The sequence below is a fragment of the Pongo abelii genome, chromosome 9 (assembly GCF_028885655.2).
Source record: "Pongo abelii isolate AG06213 chromosome 9, NHGRI_mPonAbe1-v2.0_pri, whole genome shotgun sequence".
Lineage (NCBI taxonomy): Eukaryota > Metazoa > Chordata > Mammalia > Primates > Hominidae > Pongo > Pongo abelii.
In genome coordinates, this window is record NC_071994.2 from 98547932 (window position 1) to 98571466 (window position 23535).

General features: G+C 34.0%; 1 long non-coding RNA gene across 1 annotated transcript; it reads right to left on the bottom strand.

The window, feature by feature from the left end:
• Positions 1–3456: 3456 nt before the first annotated feature.
• Positions 3457–7762, bottom strand: LOC129048742 (uncharacterized). The gene is made up of 3 exons (XR_008511323.2): positions 7609–7762; positions 4642–4821; positions 3457–3587 (listed from the first exon to the last, which is right to left on the bottom strand). It is a non-coding gene; the product is annotated as an uncharacterized LOC129048742 (long non-coding RNA).
• Between the last annotated feature and the right edge of the window lie 15773 nt (positions 7763–23535).

Here is a 23535-nt window from a genome sequence, read left to right on the forward strand (position 1 = left end):
CAAAGAAATATATTTTGGAGTAAAATATCTTGATTTTTTTCTGGGTCTGCTATCTGTCATGTGATGCCATACCAGAGTCAGGTTGGAATTTGGTATCTTATTGCTACAAAGAGTCTGTTTTGTCAGTCTTATGATCTCTACTTTTATGTTAATGCTGTTTGCTGTGCCCAGACTCCAAAGAAAGGGGGCATAATGAGATGTGTCCAACCTCCCTTCCAGTCAGGCCAGAACTGATTTTTCAGGTTTCTTTGAGATCTCCTTAGCCAAAGTAGCATTCTAATTTTAATTGGAATTCAATTCTAAATTTAAAAAAATTGCTAATGTAAACCAAAAATAAAATTCTAAGTTCCTCAATTGACTGAACAAACCCCAAGGATTAAAACAAATTCAAAAATTTTTTTTAATTTTAATAAGTGTGTGGAGGAGAGACTAAATTATCTTTGTATAGAGATACATATCTTTGTATAGAAAGCCATAGAAATAACATTAAAAGATGTTGTCATAGGAAGAGGCAATCAATGTACATGAAGTCAAGAACTGTAAAAATAAATAATTATATAGGACATGTCAGTTTATTAACAAAAACATTATGCTGCTTTTCAAGATTTTGTGATGTTAATGGTATTTGTCAGCTTTTTAAAGTTAATAATTTGTCGTGATCTATTTTCAACATCAATAAATATTCGCACCCATTTCTAAATCTATTATTTATACTTTTATCTTTTTTCCTAAAATGCATACCCCAAATTCTATAAGCTTCAGGCTCCCCAAGACCTGGATCCACCCCTGCCCCCTTCAGATGATGTCTCCTGCCATTCTGGTGCTGTGGGCTACGTGGGTGCATGTCCCAGTCCCTCCTGGCCCTTTTACCCCTCCACCCTGTCTAGTCTCGCTACAGTCTCCAAGGGGCTGCTACATATCCCCTTGGGAAGCCCTGGTCTCCTCTACTTTCCAATATTCATTCTGACCTGAGGTTTACTATTGTCACTCCCATCTTTCCTCATACCTAATGGTATCGCTTCCTTTCCTACACCTTCTCTCTCAGCCTAGGGAATCTTACTGCAAGTCAAAGGCAGGAAAACTAACTGGCTCTCAGATTGCACAGCATTCTTCCCCAAACTATTGTTTGTGGCATACACATAAGCCCTTTCTTTCAACCTCCTCAACAAAACTCTATTTTGAATTCAAAAGCTAAGAATTGACTCCCTTGTTCTCTGGAGTTCTGCCACAGCCCTCTTTCCACAAATGCCTGAAATGGGGATTTCCCAATCAGGATGGGCAGGGAGGACAAAAGGAATCAACAGAAGAAAACCTCATCATTTAATATCAACAGATTTCCAAATACCTGAATGTTTGAAATTATGTGAATGAAACTTCTATGTGATTGATGAAACCGTTTATCTTTTAAATCAAGATGCTTAACCATCTACGTAGATACATTCACAGAAATATAAAGAAGTTGGACAAGTTACCAAAGAAAATTTCTAATAATTCTGATATTTCTGAATTAACCATGACATCCTGAGACTGATAAATGTAGCAGAATATTGTGTAATACCCTCCTTGCTTTTTCTTGAATATACTTATCTAAGCTCAAAAATTTTCAAATCTGTTCTTAGATGCTGGATTTATTTATTTTTATTTTTTGTGTGTGATTCTGGTTGTAAAAAGAATTCACATTCATGGTTGTAGTTTTAGAACAAAAGAGAACAAATAAGTACATGTGATAAGCGCAAGCCTTGAGAACCACTTGTGTGTGTAGGTCTGTATGAAATTGAAATTATGCCCTATTTGTTGTATTGGCATATAAATGTTTTTTACTACATAATATTAATCAAGTAGAAGTATTGTATAATAATTAACCAATTCTATAGTTTTAATATTGTTTAATTTATGACTGCTCACTTTTAAATAACACTATTATGAACTTTCTAATTTATAATTCTTTGTGTGCATTTATAATCACTTCTTTAGAATATATTCCTTAGTGATAAATTATAGTGTCAAAAGAAATAACATTTTAAGACTTTTATTATATATTTCCAAATTAGCCTCCAAATGTTATCAATTTTCAATGTGATGATGAATATGTAAGAGTATCTCTTCTCACACACTTTTAACATTAGTTATTAATATTGTCCAGATCTTTATCAGTTTGATAGATGGAAAAATAGAAAATAGTGTATCATATTTATCCTATTTGAATATCTTTGATTACTCATGCACCACATATGTAACAGTTTTCCCATGGATAATTCTAAAAGGAAATCCACTCCATGAAGCATAAACGAATAATAGATTATGGTTCTATGTGTTACTGAGTCTTTCCATTGAGTTTTGTATTTATATGGCTAATTATTGTATATGTATTTAAGTTTTTATTTATGTAGCTAGTTATTTAAAATGTGTTTGTTTTGAGTTATTTTAAAAGATCTTTACCAGATGTTTGAGAAAGAAGATATGAACCATTATTGAACTTGGAGAGCAAAGATAGCTAATACAACAGTGGTAAAAGAAAAACTTCAGCCAAATTAAATTTAAAATAGTTTAATTGAGCAATGAACAATTCATGAATTCGGCAGCCCTCAGAATCACAGCAGATTCACAGAGATTCCAGGGGTGCCTTGTGGTCAGAACAAATTTATAGACAAAAAAGTTAAAATGACATACAGAAATCTGAAATGAGGTACAGAAACAGTAAGATAGGTTACAAGTTGGTGTTTGCCCTATTTGAACACAGTTTGACCATTCAGCAGTCTATCAGTGGTTGAAATATGGCCACTGGGATTGGCCAACACTCAGCCATTGTTACAGGTACATACTATTAAGTTAGGTTTTCAATTTTGTCTGACTATTAAGTTAGGTTACAGTTCATCCACAAAGACTCAAATATGGAAGTACTGGGTCCTTCTCAGACCATATTTAGTTTGCTTTAGCAATTCTCTCCTTTTGTCATTTTCTCAGTTTTGAGAGATTGACCATAATCTTAGCCATTGATGTTACTATCACTATCGTAAATGAACTTACATGGTTTTGAAACCCACTGGGAAACAGTAGAACAGTGGGTTTTGCAAGAAGGGAATAAGGACTGAGTAGAGGGTACCTCCTTATGCTGGAACATCCTGTTTACAGGAGAAAAACAAAACCTGGTCTGTTCTAGAATCTATGTGTTTTCTTAAAGCCTTAGTTTGATTATGTCACATTTAGCATGAGTGACTCCATTTTAGTTTGGTTTGATTTGTTGGGGTCTAGAGTATGAGCTCAGTCCAAAATAATGGTCTCCCATAATTTTGTTTAAAAAAAAAAAATCCCTGGCCTGGCACAGTAGCTCACACCTGTAATCCCGACACTTTGGGAGGCCGAGGAGGGTGGATCACCTGAGGTTGGGAGTTCGAGACCAGCCTGACCAACATGGAGAAACCCTGTCTCTATCAAAAATACAAATTTAGCCAGGCATGGTGGCGCATGTCTGTAATCCCAGATACTCAGGAGGCTGAGGTAAGAGAATTGCTTGAACCCGGAGGTAGAGGTCATGGTGAGCGGAGGTTGTGCCATTGCACTCCAGCCTGGGCAACAAGAGTGAAACTCTGTAAAAAAAAAAAAAAAAATCCCCCTTTTGGCCTTGGCCAGGTTCTCACGTAGGTGAGAGTGTGACCAAAACTTAGGGCCTTAGCGCCACTCTCAGTTACCACCATTTTGGGTTTCTGGTCTAAGCATGTCATTCATAGGTTATGGTGTCCTCATGGTAACACATTTCTTCCAGCTTTTGTCATTCCAGTTGAAAAGAAACCATTTGACATTCTAGAGATGGCTGCTTGCAAACATTTAAAACCTTTGAGAGAGTACAGTGCACCAGAGAGACTATTATTATAACTATTGGGAGGATAATGCAAGAGTGTGAAGTATGCTCCTTACCAAGGGTCCCCATAAACCAAACCACGTAAAATTAAATAGATTAAAAAATGAGCTAGATGAAGAGTCTACTCACTTGACTAAGTGGTCTTTTCATTAATCCTCCACAACTGAAATTTTATAATTTACATTTGATGTACTTCTCCATAGGCCACAACTGTCAGTAGCTGTGCAAGTACTTTTATGTTTAGCCAATTCTATTATTTAGCATATCTTTCACAAGTGAATTTAAAGTCTGTTGTCTGTGTATTGATGTATAAATTCTACTAGAGCTTATTGTGAGGGTGACATTTCTAATTATTGCCTATTTTATTCTAAACCATGAAAAAAGGACCTAACAAATGATGTCCTTCTAGAAGAGCGAAGGACCCCTGGAAATGTTCTTTTTAATCCATGATGTGGGTTAAGAGGTGTTTTGACTGATTATGAGGTTACATATGTACCCCCAAAGTTTCTTACCTACATTGGGCCTTCATCTTTTATCTATTAAAGTATATGGTTATTCATGTGTAAGGCTGGCTGCAAAATCCTTCACAAATAAAAATACACCCTATAAATGCACATAATAGACCCCCTTTTCATTTCTATTGTTCAGAGACATAAACAAGGAAAATATATTCAAAGATAAGTCTCTCAATAGTAGAAGTCTTGATTAGTGATCTCGGGAAAAGTGATTCACATCAAGGATGCCATCTTCCTCTGGGGAGAAACTTTCCTGGTTAGTTTTACCTTAAGGGTTCCAATGGGTGTACAGTTCTAGGAGTGTGGAGGGACCCTTCTCCGTTGTGAGATTATGAACCCAAGGTACAAGGCTCCAAAGTTTTGCTGTAGTGTGGATGGTAGAGATGGTCTTTCTCTGATGTTCTCAGAAGATCCTATTTTCAGACTCTAGATCATGGAGGGATTTTCCTTAGTGAACCATTAAAAGATTTTTTTACTAGGTGAAAATACACTGTTGCACAATAATCTACTGTTATAACATCAGCCCTCTTGCATGGGAAAGCTTTTATACAAACAGAAAACATGCATTGAAAATGACAATTTAATGAAATCCCTTTATAAATGTTTAAATGGTCCATCAGGTAGACAAATGTACCTGAAGCTTTGATTGTCTTCCCAGGAATATGGAACCAAACATTGGTTTTAAACTATTTCACAATTTATGTCACCACATCAATATACTCAGTTTGGGTTATTTTATCTTTTCCATGACAAGTCATGGAATGCAGAACCTTTAATAACAAAAGCTTTAAGGAATCAGGAAGGACAAGGTGGCTGTCCTGGTTCTTCATGAGTGCATGCTTAACACTAGACTTATGTCCTCTTGAATACCAGTTGTTTCTTCAATTTAGGTGGGTTATCAGAGGTAATTTGACTTAGACCATGGATTTCATTCAAACTGCATATTTTAACAATTTTAGTATTGACCAATTTAGCATGATAATCTAGAGTTTGATTTTGAACGGTTTGTTAAATAACAAAATTTTAAACATTGGATACTACAAAATAGAATGTTAGGTTACTATAAGTCATTCATTTAGCCAAAATGATAACTCAAAAATTTTTTAAAGGAAAAAACATTATTCTGATAGAGAGGAGACTCAGCTTTCCAAACAAGACCCAATGGAGATAGCATGAGGCCAACTGACTGTCTCCTTTCTTTCCCTTTCCCCCTTTTCTTTTGTAGTTTACTTCAAAGTTAAACAAAAACATTTCATTATCTTTTAATATTACATAAAAATCCTTCTTAAACGAGAAAACAAAATTTTATATTTCCATTAGTGTATTTGTAGTCGTAAAGCTAGTTTGTTTTTTAATAACATTTTATAAATCTATTCAGTTTAGTTAGTTTGACCATATGGTAAGATTTTTATAAACCTTTTATAACCCTTTACAATTTTTTTTTCAGAGCAGGACAATGTTGTAAGCAAACTCTGTTGTGCTTTTCTTCCAATGTCCAATTTATGGGAAAAAACTGAATAATGCCATTTTAACTTTAGCCAATAGGTTCACACATAGAATTTTTTACAATTAATATTTTTATAAACATTCCATAACTTGTTCAAACCTTTAGCTTTATTTAATTTAAAATAATTCTTTAACCCTCTAACATAGGCAAAAATTTACATTCCCATACCTTCTTATAATCTCTTACAAAAACACATTTTATTCTCCTTATACACCTTGTATATAACCTTATTTTTTTCAGTTGTCTCAATTACATATTACAATGTTAAGTCCCAGTAACTTTTACTTTTGGTGAAAACCTTGGTAAGTAAGGGGTTTTAATTATGTATTAGATGTGGAGCCTAGGACCCAGACAGAAATAGAGAGAAGGTCTGATTCTTTCCAGCATCTAACTTCGCATGTCCCAGGCCTTACCTATCTGTGAAAAGAGGCAAGCTGTACAGTTAAGAGTCATAGTGGCATTTTGTGAAGCATTTAGGAGGCCTAATCACCTTTAAATTGTACAACATTTCTGGCATAAATTTATTTTCATAAATTCTTTCACAACTTACACAGACCATGTATGACATGTTTAGACTTTCTGACTTGCCCTGAACATCCATTCATTTTACTTTAGGACAAGAATTTACCATACAACATCCTTTCTCATATAAAATCTCTTTTCTTTATAATTTTCTTTGCATAGAAATGGGGCATGGCTAATTCTATATCTCCCCAGGCCTTATTTAGAATTTAATGCCTCCAAAAGAAATTGAACAATTTTCAAAAATCAAAGCAGTTTATGACCTTAAAGCATTTAGCAAACCTAATATCTGAACTGCATAATTTAGAAAATTTAGAAAAAAGTCTTCATTTTATCCACAATCTTTAAAGCTGTTTTTATTTTGCTTTTAAAATATTTGATTTAAGCACTTATTTTTAAGTCAATTAATTAAAGCTCTTTTATATAAACATTACACACAACACACATATAATTACACAGACAGACAGAAGCATATTACTACAGTAGTTGTAAGATTTTTCATTTGTCAATTTTTAAGTTTCTTAATTGGTTATTGGCTTTAGGGTGGAGCCCTTGGAAGAAAAAGGCCAGGAAAGGGGTTTCTGGTGCCTCCTGTTTTTCCCAAGGAGACCAGACTGTTAGAGCTTGAATATCTGCTTTTAATTAAGCTGACTTTTAACCATAGCACTCTTTAATAACATCCTTTAAAAATTTTTTATTACCTGATTTTAGCTAGGCCAAACAGCCGATATTTCTGGCTGTTGAACTTTACCAAAGGTAACCTCCCAGGTGCTCAGAGAAAGGAAAATTTAAGATAGTACATGGAGGAGAAGAGACTAGACAAAGTCATGCAGACATTAAACCAAAAAGGACCTACTTCCTAAGCAGGGAATCAAACCCTGACCATCAGCATGAAGGGCAAAAACCTTAACTACAGGGCAGAGTAATACCTACTATATTTCCCAGAAGAAATCTATAGTAGTTAATTTTGAGCTTGCAAAGGCCTTTAACTACTCAAGATGATTTTTAGAGCTAACTATGACATAAAACCTAAAATTCCTGCTCCCTGGAAGGTGGAGACCAAAAGAAAGTACTGCCTCATGGTTACAAGGTCAAGCTCCTGAGGACGTAAAATAAGATAGAGATAAACAGTGATTTTTACCATTCATTCAAACATTTGCAAAGAGAGAGAGAAGCCAGAAACCTGACTAGTAAGAAATTCTTACCCTTTTGCTGGCACACCAGGCTTCTGGGCTCCCTTTTCCTGAGCAGCTCTAGTGACTCAGCTTGCTACACCATCTTACTGGGGCCAAGACGCATCATAAAGGAAAATTGTTCTGGCCAGAGTAAAATATGTGCGACAAAACATAGACATTAGCTACTCTGATTAGCACCCAATGTCAAACTGGCAAGGCTCAAACTTGCCCCTGCTTGGGCCCCATCATTGTTAATCCAACCTCTGACCAGGAGTTTTAACCTGTGATCTCTGGGCAATATGGTCGCCCTGAGTAATAGAAAAGATAAGAAAGGGAAAGGAGAGCGAGAAAAGCATTGCCTGTGGCAGAGTGCGGAAGGCGAAATGATCAGGGAGGGCAGAGAAAGAGCCACCCATTGCAGTGACACTGAAAAGTTCAGGTGGCTGCTTCTCGGTAGCAAAGGGATCTTTTCCAGCAGTCTCATCATCTCTCAAGTTTCCCCTTTTAGCGAGGGAAAAGTTCCCCATATTCCACAAACCTGTACACGTCTCATCCTGACACCCACAGCCATTGGCAAAGAATGTAAGGCAGATTCTCCCAAAGAGAATAGCAGTTGAGTTGACATGCTGTAGTGCCAAATCCATTCTTAGCCAAAACAGACTTTACCGAGAGCCCTCATTTTTTAAATGTACTTCAATGTATTGTTGTTCACTTCCACTGTAATTTATCTTTAGTAAGATTTTGCCATTTCTGTAAGATTTCGCTGCCTCCCAGGCCTAAAATATAAGCCAGAAGGAACTCAGTTTTCCAGAAATTAAGGAGCACAGTTTTACCTAAAATATTGGCTTCACACTCAGGTTCTCTTGATTAACTTAGCCAATGATTTTTTCCTACCTAAGCATGCAAGAAAAATGAAACAAAGGGGTATAACACAAAAATCCCTGTGAATTTTCAAAAGCCAAATTTTGTAACCCCTGCAATATTACTGCTTACTACCAGGTCCTTTTTGACCCAGTCAGATGTAAGAGGCCTCTAACTGGATCCAAGCCAGTTAATTCCCAGATCAAATCTGTTCCTGGACCCAGTCCAGTTTCTGTAACTACTCCAAACCCAGTTTGGATTAGAAATTTGCTCAAAGAAACTTGGAAAGCTCAAAACACAAATCTGTGGAGCTCAGAAATCCAAGAGGGAGCTTACCCAGGATCCCCAACTGCTCTGAGAGATCAATGGACACAAGTGGGTCCTGCAGTGGTCCTGGGGGCTGCTAGAAGCTCCACTTTGAATCCCGCTTCTGACACCAACTGACAAAAGAAAAACTTCAATTGAATTAAATTTAAAGGAGTTTAATTGAGCAATAAATGATTAGTGAATCGGGCAGCCCCCAGAATCACAACAGATCTACAGAGACTCCAGGGGTGCTTGTGGTCAGAACAAATTTATAGACAAAAAAGGTAAAGTGACATACAGGAATCGGAAGTGAGGTACAGAAACGGTGAGATTGGTTACAGTTCAGCATTTGCCTTATTTGAATGCAGTTTGGACATCCAGCAGTCTGTGAGTAGTTGAAGTTTGGCTACTGGGATTGGCCAAGACTCAGCCATTGTTACAGGTGCATACTATTAAGTCAGGTTTTCAATTTTGTCTGACTATTGAACTAGGTTACAGTTCATCCACAAGGACTCAAATATGGAAGTAGGGAGTCCTCAGGACCCATACTTAGTTTGCTTTAACAACAGTTAAGACTACAGTTCTGGTGCCCTACAATCTCCTCAGCCTGAATCCAAACTCTGCCACACAGCATTTGCAGGGCTTATGGCAATTCACTTAACCTGTCTATACTTCAGTTTATCTGCAAAAGAGAGCTGATAATAAAGACACTATCTCCTACAACTGTCATGAATATTAAATGGAATGATCATTCAAAGGAATAAGCAAACAAAAATTATTTAGTGCTATTGAACTGTGGTTTTAAAATTTGCCATAGTACTTCACTTCTCATCTATTTTGTTCTCTCATTTTAAGTATGGGAGAACAAAATTATATTATTATGAGTTTTATATTATTTTAAGTTTTATATTATATTATTATAATATATTGTATATTATACTTATATTATTATAATATTATATTATACTTATATTATTATAATATATTATATATTATACTTATATTATTATAATATATTATATATTATACTTATATTATTATAAGTTTTAAGTGCTCAAGTTTGTTAACTTTACTAGGAATTCCAACAGTTATAACCCTTATGCCAAAAAGTTGTTTCATTGCTTATTAGTTTTTTGTGAGACATAGACTATTGAGTTGTACCACAGTTAAGTCGCCTCGTATGTGAAGTCATCTTTAATCACTCTTCCCTGATCCTAGCCCAACCCAGTTATAATTAATTATCTCCTCCTCTGGTTTTCCATGACACATCGTTAATTCTCTCATAATAGCAGACATTGTAGCCATATAGCCCAATTATAATTTTAAAAGTTTGTTTCCCACACACTCAGGTAGCTCTCCAAGATAGTGACTCCATCTCACTCACTCCGTTTCCCTAGTGCCTCACAAACTTTCCAGCACATGGCACATCAATGATGTCTAAACCATGATTGAGTGAATAATAGAGATCCATTTGGGACACTGAGGATAAAATAACTTTGAACAGGGCCAAATGTAGGAAATGCAAAACAGATATTCATAAGCCATAGGCAGTGAACCACATGGACAAATATTTGAAACAATGACCTTTAGACATTGGGCAATAGGCAGTAAAACAAATGAGGTAAGCCCTACAGATTCCCAGATGTTCAATTTGCAGACTGTGGTTCAAAGGGAAGAATCTAGAGCCTAGGAGACTCACTTAGTTGAAAAGAGGAATCAAAGAGCTCTGGAGCTCTGCATAAAGATATCCTTGATTCTTTAATTGAGTACTTATCTGCAGACCTGAGAATGAAGCCACAAAGCCTGGGGAATCACCAGAAAGCAAGAAGTCAAAAACTCCTCATAAAAAGCTGAGAATAGTTTGTGTTCTTACTAGCCAGAATGGAAAGATATTATAATACCTTGATCATTGAGTAGAATCCTCAGGACATCACCTTAGTATAAGAGCAAAATTATCCCCAGATTACAGGCTGCTCTTAAGTGGCAATTTTAAAAGCTTAAATCAAGTCTCAAAATAATAAAATTTATTTCAATACCTTAACTGGTTGTCAAAATAAAGTCTCAGGCTATTTAAAAGAATGAGAAAAAAATCACACCGAACAATGTAAAATTTATAATGTCTAGCATGCAATAAAAATATACTGGAAATGTAAAGAAGTAGAAATGTCTGACACATAACCAGAAGAAAGATCACCCAATAAAAACAGACACAAAAAAGACAGAGGTGGTGAAGTTACTAGACAAGGACATAAAAACAGATATTATAAATAAACTCTACATGTTCAAGAAGATAGAGGAAAACTTGAACGTAATGAAGAGATAAATGGAGGATAATAAAAAAATGATCCAAGTAAAACTTCTAGAGATGGCTACAATGAAAAATATATTGGGAGGCATTAACACAAAATTAGACACTAAAAAAGAAATGATCAGCAAACTTGGCACATAGCAAAAAGCTATCCAAAATGAATATTAGCAACCTGTGAAACAATATCAAGCAGTTAACATACATATGATTAGAAAACAGATTTGAATTAATTGTAGTCAAAGCTATTCCAAATTTGATAAAAATTATAAATGCATAGATCCAAGAACCCCAGAATAAAAATAAACAAAACCATACCAAAGCACATCATAATCAATATACTGAAAACTAGTGATTTTTTAAAAGTCTTAAAAGCACTCAGAACTTCAGAACTTCCCTTCAAAAAACAGTTACATAGACAGGAACAAAGAGAAGAATGAATGCAAACTTTTCATTAGCTACTTATGCAAGTCAGTAGACAAATGAACAATACTTTTAAGGTATTGAAAGAAATAAACTATCAACTTAGAAATCTATTCCAAGAAAAAAATATCTTTCAAAAATTAAGATAAAATAAAGAATTTATTAGATAACCAAAATCTAAGATAATTCACCACCAACAGACATGTACTGCAAAAAACATTAAAACAAGTTCTTCAAGCAAGAAGAAATGATACCAAATGCTAATTTTTATCCACATAAAAGAACAAAAAGCACTGGAAATGATACATATGTGAGTAAACATATAAGATTTTTTCAATTTTTAAATTTCTAAAAAAGAAAATTGACTGTGTAAATATGAAGGATAATAATATATTGTTGAGTTTATAACACTTGTAGAGTAAAATGTATGACAAAAACAGCATAAAAAATGAGAGAGAGAAAACAAAAATACACTGTTGTAAGGTTCTCAGACCATTATAACATAATGGTTATGTTATTTAAAGGTAGACTGTAGTAATGCAAATATACAATTTGTGAACCCTAGAGCAAGCACTAAACTAAAATAAGTAAACAAATAAATAAATGAAACAGAGATTTAACTAAGAAATCATAAATGCATTTGAAAAGGAACTATAAAAATTACTAATTCCCAGGACCTGGAGATGGGCCCACTCACTCTGCTGCCAACACTGCCACATACACTCATTCACATGTGCCACCTGTGAACCTGGAGACTGCCTTGCCCAGCCCATCACTGTCACTGCTAACATTAGTAAGTGCCACCTGGGAGCCTAAGGGTTATCCTACCACTGCTACTCCCATCATCTATGCTGGGTATGATGTCCAGGGACCTCAGGACCCACCCACACAACTGGCACACTGCTACAACTGCCAGTACACAAACAAGCTTTTTGGAGGCCCAAGAATTGGCCCACCTCGATCCAGTAACACCAGTGCCTGTATATGCCACTGAGTGGCCCTAGGTCAAGCACACTCCGCCTGCCACTGGTACACTGGGGTTTGAGAACTGGCCCACTTGGCATACCTATCCCCATCAACGCCTCACCACAGCTTCTACTAACAACCTCATCCAAGCCACTGAGGAAATCACAGATTCCTCTGATGCTATTCACAGCTGAAGAAATCATACAGAGACTACACTATTGCATGCACTCAGAATAAAAGATAAAGTACCTTTGCCAACCAACAACTTTAACATATCTTCAGGAAAAATCCTTCCTCTATGAAAGTTAATCCAAAAACTGAAAAGAGCAATTGTTACATAAGGTGCACAAATATCAATATAAGGACAAGAGAAACATGAAAAAGCAAGAAAATATGACACCACCAAAAGATCACAATAATTCTCAGCAAGAGATTTCAATCTGGAAAAAATTTACAAATTCCTAGAAAAATAATTCAAAATATTAATCTTGAAGAAGCTCTGGGAGGTCCAAGAAAATACTGAAACACCAAATAGAAGAAAGTATCTCAGAAGTTGAAAACAGGTCTCTTAAAATGACCCAGCCAGAAAACAATTTTAAATAAAGAATAAAAAACGATGACCAAAGCCTGCATGACATATGAGACACCATAAAGTGACCAAGTATTCAAATTTTGGGGGTCCCAGAAGGCAAAGAGAAAACTAAAGGGTTAGAAAACCTATTTAACAAGCTAATAGATTGAAACTTCTCAAGCCTAGCAAAAGATGTAGACATCTAGATTGAGGAAGCCCAGAGATCTTCAAAAATATACTGTTCAAAAAGGTCTTCTCAACAGCTTTGTAGTCAAAATGTCAAAAGTCAAAGACAAATAGAATTCTGAAACACAGCAAGAGAAAAGTATCTAGTCACCTGTAAATGAATCCCCATCAGGCTAACAGTAAATTTCTAGCAGAATCCTTACATGACAGGAGAGAATGGGATAATATAGTCAAAGTACTAAAAGGAAAAAATTGTCCGTCAAGGATACTAAACTCAGCAAAATTATCCTTCATAAATAACGGAGAAAAAGAAGACTTTCTCAGACAAGCAAACATTAAGGAAATTCATCACCACTAGACCTACAAGAAATGCCTAAGAGAATCCTATGTCTGGAAGTGAAAGAAAAATATCTACCATCATAAAAACACACAACAACATAAAACCCACTAATAGAGCAAATATATAAACAAGGAAGAGAAAAGACTCAAATGATAACACTACAGAAAACCACCAAACCACAGTGATAGACAAGAGGAGAGAAAGGAACAAAGTATATACAAAACAATCAGGTATCCATCAGCAAAATGACAGGAATAAGCCCTCACATATCAATAATAACCTTAAATATAAATGGATTAAATTTTCCGCACAAAAGACATAGGCTTGCAGAATGGATAAAAAAAAATATGACCCACTGGGACACTCATCTCATCTGTAAGGCCACATATAGAATGAAAGTAAAGGGACAGAAAAAGATGTTCCATGCAAATAGAAACCAAAATCAAGCAGTGGTAGCTATACTTATATCAGATACAGCAGACTTTAAGCCAAAAACCATACAAAGAAACAAAGAAGGTCATAATATAATGATAAAGGGATCAATTCAGCAAGAGGATATAACAATGCTAAACATACATGCACCCAACACTGACCCTAAAGAAATGAAGATCTATGCACTTCCTGATAATAATAAAAGATAACAATAAAAATAATCCTCTTAAAGAAGCTTAGTGAGCTACAAAATAACAGTCAACTAAACAAATCTTAAAAAACAATATATGAACAAATTAAAAATTTAATAAAGAGATAAAAACCCATAAAAGAAATAAAAAAGAAATTCTGAAGCTAAAGAGCACAATAACTGAATTTTAAAATTTCATAAAGAGTCTCAATAACAAACTCAATTAAGCAGAAAAAATAATCTTTGAGCAAAAGACAGGACATTTGAAATTAATCTGTTGGAGGAACCAAAAGAAAACAGAATGAAAAACAGTAAAAAAAAAAAAAAAAAAAACCTGTGGGACTTATGGGACTACATCAAGCAAACCAATATATGCATTATGGAAGTTCCAGATGGAACAGAGAAAGAAAAGAGGGCGGAAGTCTTTTGTAAAAAAAAATGACTAAAACTTCTAAAATCTGGAGAGAGAAATGAATACCCAGATCCATGAAGTCCAAAGAACTTCTTTACAAGAAATCATAATGGGAGTTCTTCAAGTTGAAAGAAAAGGACTCTAACAAAATGAAAATATATGAAGTATATAACCCATTATAAAGGTAGAAATATAAATAGATTAAATACAAAGAGATCTTTAACAACACACATTATGATCAAATTTTCAAAAGCCAAAGACAGAATTTTGAAAGCACCAAGAGATCAGCAATTCATCACATATGAGAGAACATAAGATTATCAGTAGATTTCTAAGAAGAAACCTTGCTGGCCAGGAAACAATAGAAATGATATATTCAACATGCAAAAAGTGAAAAACATTTTAACCAAGAATACTATACCTGAAAAGGCTGTCCTTCAGAATTGGAGGAGAGATTAGGACTTTCCCAGAACAACAACAAAAAGCTACAAGAGTTCATCACCACTAGGCTTGCTTTACAAGAAATGTTAAAGGGAATTCTTCAAGTTGAAATAAAAGCACTCTAACAACATGAAAATATATGAAATATAAAGCTCATTATAAAGGTAAAAATATAGTCAAATCCTGAATAACACTGTAATGGTGGTGCATAAATCACTTTTAACGCTAGTATAAAAGTTAAAAGACAAATGTATTAAAAATAACTGTAACTTCCTGTGTCCATGTGTTCTCATTGTTCAATTCCCACCTATGAGTGAGAACATGTGGTGTTTGGTTTTTTGTCCTTGCGATAGTTTGCTGAGAATGATGGTTTCCAGTTTCATCCATGTCCCTACAAAGGAGATGAACTCATCATTTTTTATGGCTGCATAGTAATGCTAAATGACAAGTTAATGGGTGCAGCACACCAACATGGCACATGTATACATATGTAACAAACCTGTACGCTGTGCACATGTACCCTAAAACTTAAAGTATAATAATAATAAAATTTAAAAAAAACTGTAACTATAATAATTTTTAATTGATACATAATATATATAAATGGAAATTGTGACATCCAACATAAAACGTGGGAGGAGATGTTAAAAAGTGTAGCATTTTTGTGTACAGTTAAATTTGTTATTAGCTTAAAATAAACTGTTATAACTATAAGATGTTTTATGTAAGCCCCTTGGTAACCACAAAGAGAAAACTAGCAGTAAATACATAAAAGATAACGAGAAGAGAATAAAGCATACCATTAAAGCATAAAAATTATCAAATCACAAAGGAATATACCTAGGGAGAAAGAATAAAATGAAGACACCACAAAACAGTCAGAAAATTAACAAAATGGCAGTAGTAAATTTTTACCTATCAATACTTGCTTTAAATATGAATGAATTGAATTCTCCTATCAAAAGATATACAGTATATGAATGGATTAAAAAACAAGATCCAACTATATGCTGCCTAAAAGAGATCACTTTCACTGTAAGGACACACATAAACTGAAAGTGAACAGAAGGAAAAAGATATTCCATGGAAATGGTAACCAAAAGAGAGCAAGGATGGCAGTAATTGCATTAAATAAAATAAACTTTAAGTCAAAAAACGGTAAAACAAGACTAAAAAGGTTATTATATAATGATTAAGGATCAGTTTATCAAGATGATGTAATTATAAATAAATACCTACTCAATATCAAAGCACTTAAATATGTAAAGCAAACACTACAGAAATGAATAGACAAACAACATTCAATGATAGTAGGAGACTTCAATGCCTCACCTTCAACACTGAATAGATCATCCAGATAGAAAACTAATAAAGATACAGTGTTGAACAACCCTATAAATCCAATAGACATATACAAAACATTTCATCTAACTGCAGCAGAATACACATTCTTCTCAAACACACACAGAAAATTCACAAATACATGAAAACAAAGCAACACACTCCTGAACAACTAAGGGGTCAATAAAAATATCAAATAAGGAATAAAAAAAAACTTAATGAGATTTATATCATCATCTTGATGAGAAAGATGACAAATGAGAATGAAAATACAATATATCAAAACTGATACGATGCAGTAAAAGCAGTTTATAGGGAAGCTTATAGTGATAAATGCTTACATCTTCAATAAACAACCTAAATTTACACTTCAAAGAAGTAGAAAAAGAAATACCAACTAAGCCCAAAGTCAGTAGAAGATAAGTATTAATAACAAAGATCAGAACAGAAATAAATCAAACAGAAAAACAATAGGAAAATTCAAAGAAACTAAAAGTTAGATTTTTTAACATAAATAATATTGATACATCTTTAGCTAGTCTAAGACAGGCAATTCAGATACATAAAATTATAAATGAAAGAGAAAACAATATACTAATAACACAGAAATGTAAAAGATCATAAAAGACTACTATGAACAATTATATGCCAACAAATTGGAAAACCTAGAAGAAATAGATAAATTCCTAGATACATACTATCCGCCAAGACTGAATCATGAAGAAACAGAAAATCTGAACAGAACAGTAATGAGTAAGAAGATTGAATTAGTAATCAAAAGTGTTCCATGAAAGAAAAGCCTACAACCTAGTAAATTCTATCAAACATTTAAAGAAAAAGTAATTCCAATCTTTCCTAAACTCTTCCAAAAAATTGACAAGGAAACACTTCCAAACTCATTTTTCAAGGCCAACTTTATGCTTATACTAATGCCAGACAAAGACACTACAAGAAAACAAAATTACAGCCAATATCCTTGATGAACTTAGATGCAAAAATCCTCACCAAAGTACTAGGAAACAAGATTCAACAGCATATTAAAAAAAAAAATTTACCATGATTAAGTAGGATTTTTCCCTTGGATGCAAGGATAAGTTCAACATACACAAATTAATAAATGTGATATAGCACATTAACAGAATAAGGGACAAATCCATATGATCATCTCAATAGATGTAGAAAAGATTGGACAAAATTCAACTCATTTCATCATAAAAACTCTTAACGGATTAGGTATATAAGGAATGTACCTCAACACAATAAAGGCCACATATGACAAGCCCAAGCTAAAATCATACTCAAATGGTGAAAAGTTGAAAGCTTTTCCTCTAAGATCAGGAATAAGGATGCCTTCCTTTGTCATTTCTATTAAACATTTTCAAATTCCAATGACATTTTTTATAGAAAATGAAATCCTGAATTTTTTTTTCATAGAAAATAAAATCCTGGCTGGGTACGGTGGCTCACACTTGTAATCCCAGCACCTTGGGAGGCTGAGGAGGGCGGATCACAATGTCAGGAGTTCAAGACCAGCATGGCCAACATGGTGAAACCCCATATCTACTAAAAATACAAAAATTAGCTAAGCATGGTGGTGCGTGCTTTTAATCCCAGCTACTCACGAGGCTGAGGCAGGAGAATTGCTTGAACCAGGACCCAGGAGGTGGAGGTTGCAGTGAGCCAAGATTATGCCACTACACTCCAGCCTAGGATACAGAGCAAGAATCTGTCTCAAAAAGAAAAATCCTAAAATTCATAAAATTCATCTGGAATCACAAATGACTCCAAATAGTCTTCTTGAGCAATCTTGAGCAAAAAGAACAAAACTAGAGGCATTGTTCTTCCTAATTTCAAAATATACTACAGAGCTATAGTAATCAAAACAGCATGATACTAGAATAAAAGCAGACATATAGACCAATGGAATAGAATAGAGAGCCCAGAATAAATCCATTCATTTACAATCAATTGCTCTTTAACAAAGCTGACAAGAACACACCATGGGGAAAGGACAGTGCCTTCAATAAATGATGTTAAGAAAACTGGGTATCCATGAGGAAAATAATGAAATTAGTCCCTAATATCATACCATATACAAAAATCAACTCCAAATGGATTAAAGACTTAAATGTAAGGCCTTTAAATGGGTGTATGGATAAAGAAAATACAGTGCGTATGGGTGTATACATATCACACACACACACACACCAGAATACTATTTAGCCTTAAACAAAATAAAAAACAAAAGAAAGAAATTCTACCATTTGCCACAACATGGATATTGAGGATTTTTGCATCAGATCATTATTGGAGTTCAAGATAAAAACAGTTTTACCTGTTCGTCAGAACCATGGATTCCACGTTATACTCTGTGTAATGCTATTAAAGATCCTCTCCGATTAAGCAACTCACTTTATACTCACTAGCTGGATATTAAGGTTTTGTAGAAGCCTCTAAAATTGTGTGAAGCAAAAATTCATACAATAAGCAATGTACGTGGTATTGCAGGAAAACAAAAATACCTCTGTAAAAATATCTCACTCTCACTTTAAAACTGCAGAGGACAGCCTTGAAGTCTAGAATGTCTAATTAATTTGCTTAATGTCACAAATCAAGTAAAAAATAAGAGGGAGGAGGATATGGTGAGTTTTGAGACAAATACTGTAATTTCATTTACGGTTTTGTGTTCTGACTACAAACCCTCTTTCCCTCTTTAATGTAGCCATAGAAATATTCCCCCGCTTTCTATTTGATAGTGTGTGCCTGTTTTGTACATTCTTCTTGAATCAGGCAGTCTACTGAGATTTTCACTCAAGACTCCATATTTCTTTCTGATAACGAGCTGAATTGTTAGAGGTAAGGTGGGAGTTTCTCAAGCAAACAAATGAAATAGTTGGAAAGACCCTCACTGAGGTCAGAAAGCAGGCCCTCCAGAAGATTGGTCTTTATCTCTAACCTCTTTTTGAAGATTGGCAAGAATAAATAATGCTTCTTGAGACAGCATATGTGGGTGGTGGCTGCAGTGGCGGCAGAGCTGCATGTCAGCATGTTGATTCAATGGAAGTACACAAGTTTTGTCAAGGCAAAGCAAACAGAATGGAGGCTGCTGGTTCCAGGGCGAAGCTGGAATCAGGTGCTGGAAATTTTTTCTGTCCCTTGATGGGGCAAGAAAGCAGCTCTTGCCTCCTTCTTTGAATAACTACTTAACAAGTCCATTAGCAGTTGAAGTGAATAGGTCTCTACATGGCTTTGTTTTCAGTGAACAAAGAATCATCCTGATTCTTGTTTCTTCCAATGGTGAAGGCCAAGGCAGGGAGGAAATTTGGGCAGTCACTGAAACAAGTAAAGATGCCTGGCTTTATTAGTTAATTTGCAGACATTTATTAAGTGTCCTAATGTACAACAAGTACACTGCACTAGGCTTCATAGAGAAGGACAAACATAATAGCAATTACTATTGCTAAATTTATTATGCATTTACACATATGAGTCAGTGTGCTAATGATTTTATGTGTATTTTATTAATTTTAATACAATATTTTGAGTAGGTGTTATTCACATTTCCCAGATGATAAAATAGAGACTTACATGGAGACAAAAACATAATAAGTGACAAAGCCAGGATTGGAAACTAGTTTTGTTTAATTCCAGTGTCTAAACATTATTCTAAACGCTTTTAAAAGAGACAAAGCAGTTCCTAATCTCAAAGCAATGTTTTTTTGGTTTTTTCTTTTTAGTATAGTTAGCTACCCACTAGATTGCCAGGCAGTCAGAATTAGCAATATACCTCAGAATTTGGGAAAATTTTGATATTCTTTTGGTTTCCGTATCACCGTTTTCTACGAAGTTTGGAAGAGCTTCTCAGTTGTAAGGGGAATGCCACTGGTAGGGACCATCCTTTCCTCAGTTTTCCTGCATTCAGTGATTTTATGTCCAACCCACACCCTCCCCTCGGTTCACAGAAGTAGACTTAAGGGGAAGTTCCATGGATAAAATTTATGCAAGTAAGTGATTCATCATATTAGACAAGGTTGAAATTCAGAATCGAAAATGGGTTAGCTCTAAATAAGGTTGCTAAATTAAGCTCATGTCTGTTAATAGGGGCTGCCTGATAATCAGAAATGTGCTGGGCTTAGCAATAACTGTGACTAAGTTATAATGCTAGAACTACTTAGTAAATGACTGTTTTATTTATATTTGTACACATACACACATATATAATATATATATATACTCAACATATATATGTATGTACATATATTTATATATACATATATTTATATGTTGAGTATATATACTTTGTATGTATTATACATATATGTATATATTTATATGTTGAGTATTTATATTATATATATTTATATATTTATATGTTGAGTATTTATATATACTTGAGTATATATACTTTGTATATATTATACATATATGTATATATTTATATGTTGAGTATTTATATATACATATATGTATATATAAATATATACATATATGTATAATATACACAAAGTATATATACTCAACATATAAATATATGTATATATACACATATATACAAATTATATATACTCAACATATAAATATATATTTTTATATATACTCAACATACAAATATACATATATACATACATATACATATATTTGTATGTTGAGTATATATACAAATACTCAACATATAAATATATACATATATTATATGTATAATATATACAAAGTATATATACTCAAGTATATATATATAAATACTCAACATATAAATATATAAATATATAATATATATAAATACTCAACATATAAATATATATGTATATATTTAAATACTCAACATATAAATATATACATATATGTATAATATATACAAAGTATATATACTCAACGCATAAATATATGTATATACACATCTGTATATATTTATATGTTGAGTGTTTAAATATATACATATATATTTATATGTTGAGTATTTTTATATATTATATATTTATGTATTTATATGTTGAGTATTTCTTTTCCAAAATGCTTGGGACCAGAAGTGTTTTAGATTTGGGAATTTTTTATATTTTGGAATATTTGCATATATATAATGAGATATATTGGGGATAGGACCCAAGCCTAAATAGGAAATTTATTTAGGTTTTATGTATACTTTATATACTTAGACTGAAGGTAACTTTGTATAACATGTTAAATAATCTTGTGCATGAAACGAAGTTTGTGTGCATTGAAGCATCAGAAAGCAAAGGTGTCACTCTCTCATCCACTCATCCATGTGGACAACCTGTGATCGTATGGCATCACCATCATTCTGACTGAATTTACATGCTACCAACAGCAAACATTTTTTACACTATTCACTCTTAAGTACTTAACAGTAAAAAAATATGGCATATTTTTAATATAGTGAAAAAATAATATGTTGAGGATAACTAAGTAGCATGGTAACATCGCCAGAATACCTGTGTTAGCTGTCCAACAACAAACAACACCAGGCTTTCCATCACCACCTGCGGTACTGTATGTGGATTAAAAGGTTACCATAAATTGGATTTTAGTTTTGTAGGTGAAAAGAAACATCAGAAGCAGTTGAGCAACCAGGAAATGAGTCTTCTAGGAATGAGAAGTAAGTCCCTGGATACTTTTAAAATGTTTCCTCTGGAGTCATGTCTTATTAACGGTTTTTGTCTTAGGGATTCCTTTTGACTTTATAAACTGACATGATTTCTTGTTCTGTTATAAATGTATGCTGTTCTAGTTTTTCAATAAGCCCGTCCCACGTTTTCACCTTGTCATCTATAGGCATTTTTTTTCTGCAGCATTAACAACATCTTCATCGTCACTACTATCAGAATCACCTTGATTCAGAACCATTTCAACTATTTCACCATCTGTCAATGAGTAAACAATTGAGCATCATTATCAATGTTAATAATTTCTTTGATATCCACTTATTCCAGCTTACTGATGGACTCTGAAAGTATATTTTTTGCATATGTAAGGAGGGCAGACTTTTTTTCTCACTTGACATGTAATCCTTCGAAGTCACAATCTTGTTCATCATCATCACTGAGCATAGTCGCAGGCCAGGGTTGTGCCAGGCATGCACACTGTGTCTTTAGTCCCTGTGTTCCAAGCATTGGCAACAGAATATACACCATCTTTCATGTTAAACTCCTTTTGAAAACCTTCCACACAAACGCCTCTGTTCACAGTTGCTGGCATGCTATTCAAGAAAATGTTTTTATATTTACACTTCATTGATCTAAGGATACCCTAGTCACATGGCTAAATTAATGAAGTCACATTTGGGGGAAAGTACATAGCATAAACATTATTTCTTATGATAATTCCAGCTGAAGGATGAGCAGGACAATTTTCAAAGCATAACAAAATCTTGCAGTTGTTACCCAGTCCTGCTTCCCTGCAGTGAGCACATCCCGCTGGTACAAATTGTTTGTGAAACCAATTAGAAAAGATGTCCCTGGTGATCCATGCCTTTTAGTTAGCATAATAATGGACTGGCAAAAAAAATCATACCTTGAAAACAGCAAGGACTCAATTACCGATCACAGTAAGTTTACAAATATATGTGCCTGCTGCATTAACACATCCCAGCTCAGTTATTCTGTCTTTGGCATCCTTAATTTCTATAGGGGCTGTTTCTTCAACTATAGTCAGTATCTTTCTGGGGCAATAACACCAAAATAGTGATACTTCATTAGTATTATAGACTTAATCTGTCTTCAGAATTTCATTATGGGTGACCTTGGCAAACTCATCAATGAATTTCTCCACTGTTTCATAATCAGCAGATGTTTTTTCACCACAAATCTTTAAAATTTAATTCTATGTCTTTTTAAAAATGTCTGCAATCAGCCTGTTGAATATAGTTCGCTTCAATGTTCAGTTTGTTCTAATAGATCTTTGCTTGTTTTATGATCAGTATACCCTTAAGTGGCATGTGTTCATCGTGACACTGATGGAGTCACTCTTCTAATACACAATCAAAATCTTCATTTTTTAGCTTTATGCAGTGTTTTTCTATTTTTCATTAACTTCTGCTAATCACTTGCAGCATAAAACCTCAACAGTTTATCATTCTGTTTCTTCAGGTAACATATGGTTGTCCTTCTGACACTACACTCTTCTGTGTTTCACATTTATATTACTGTCCACTTTCTCCAACAGCTTG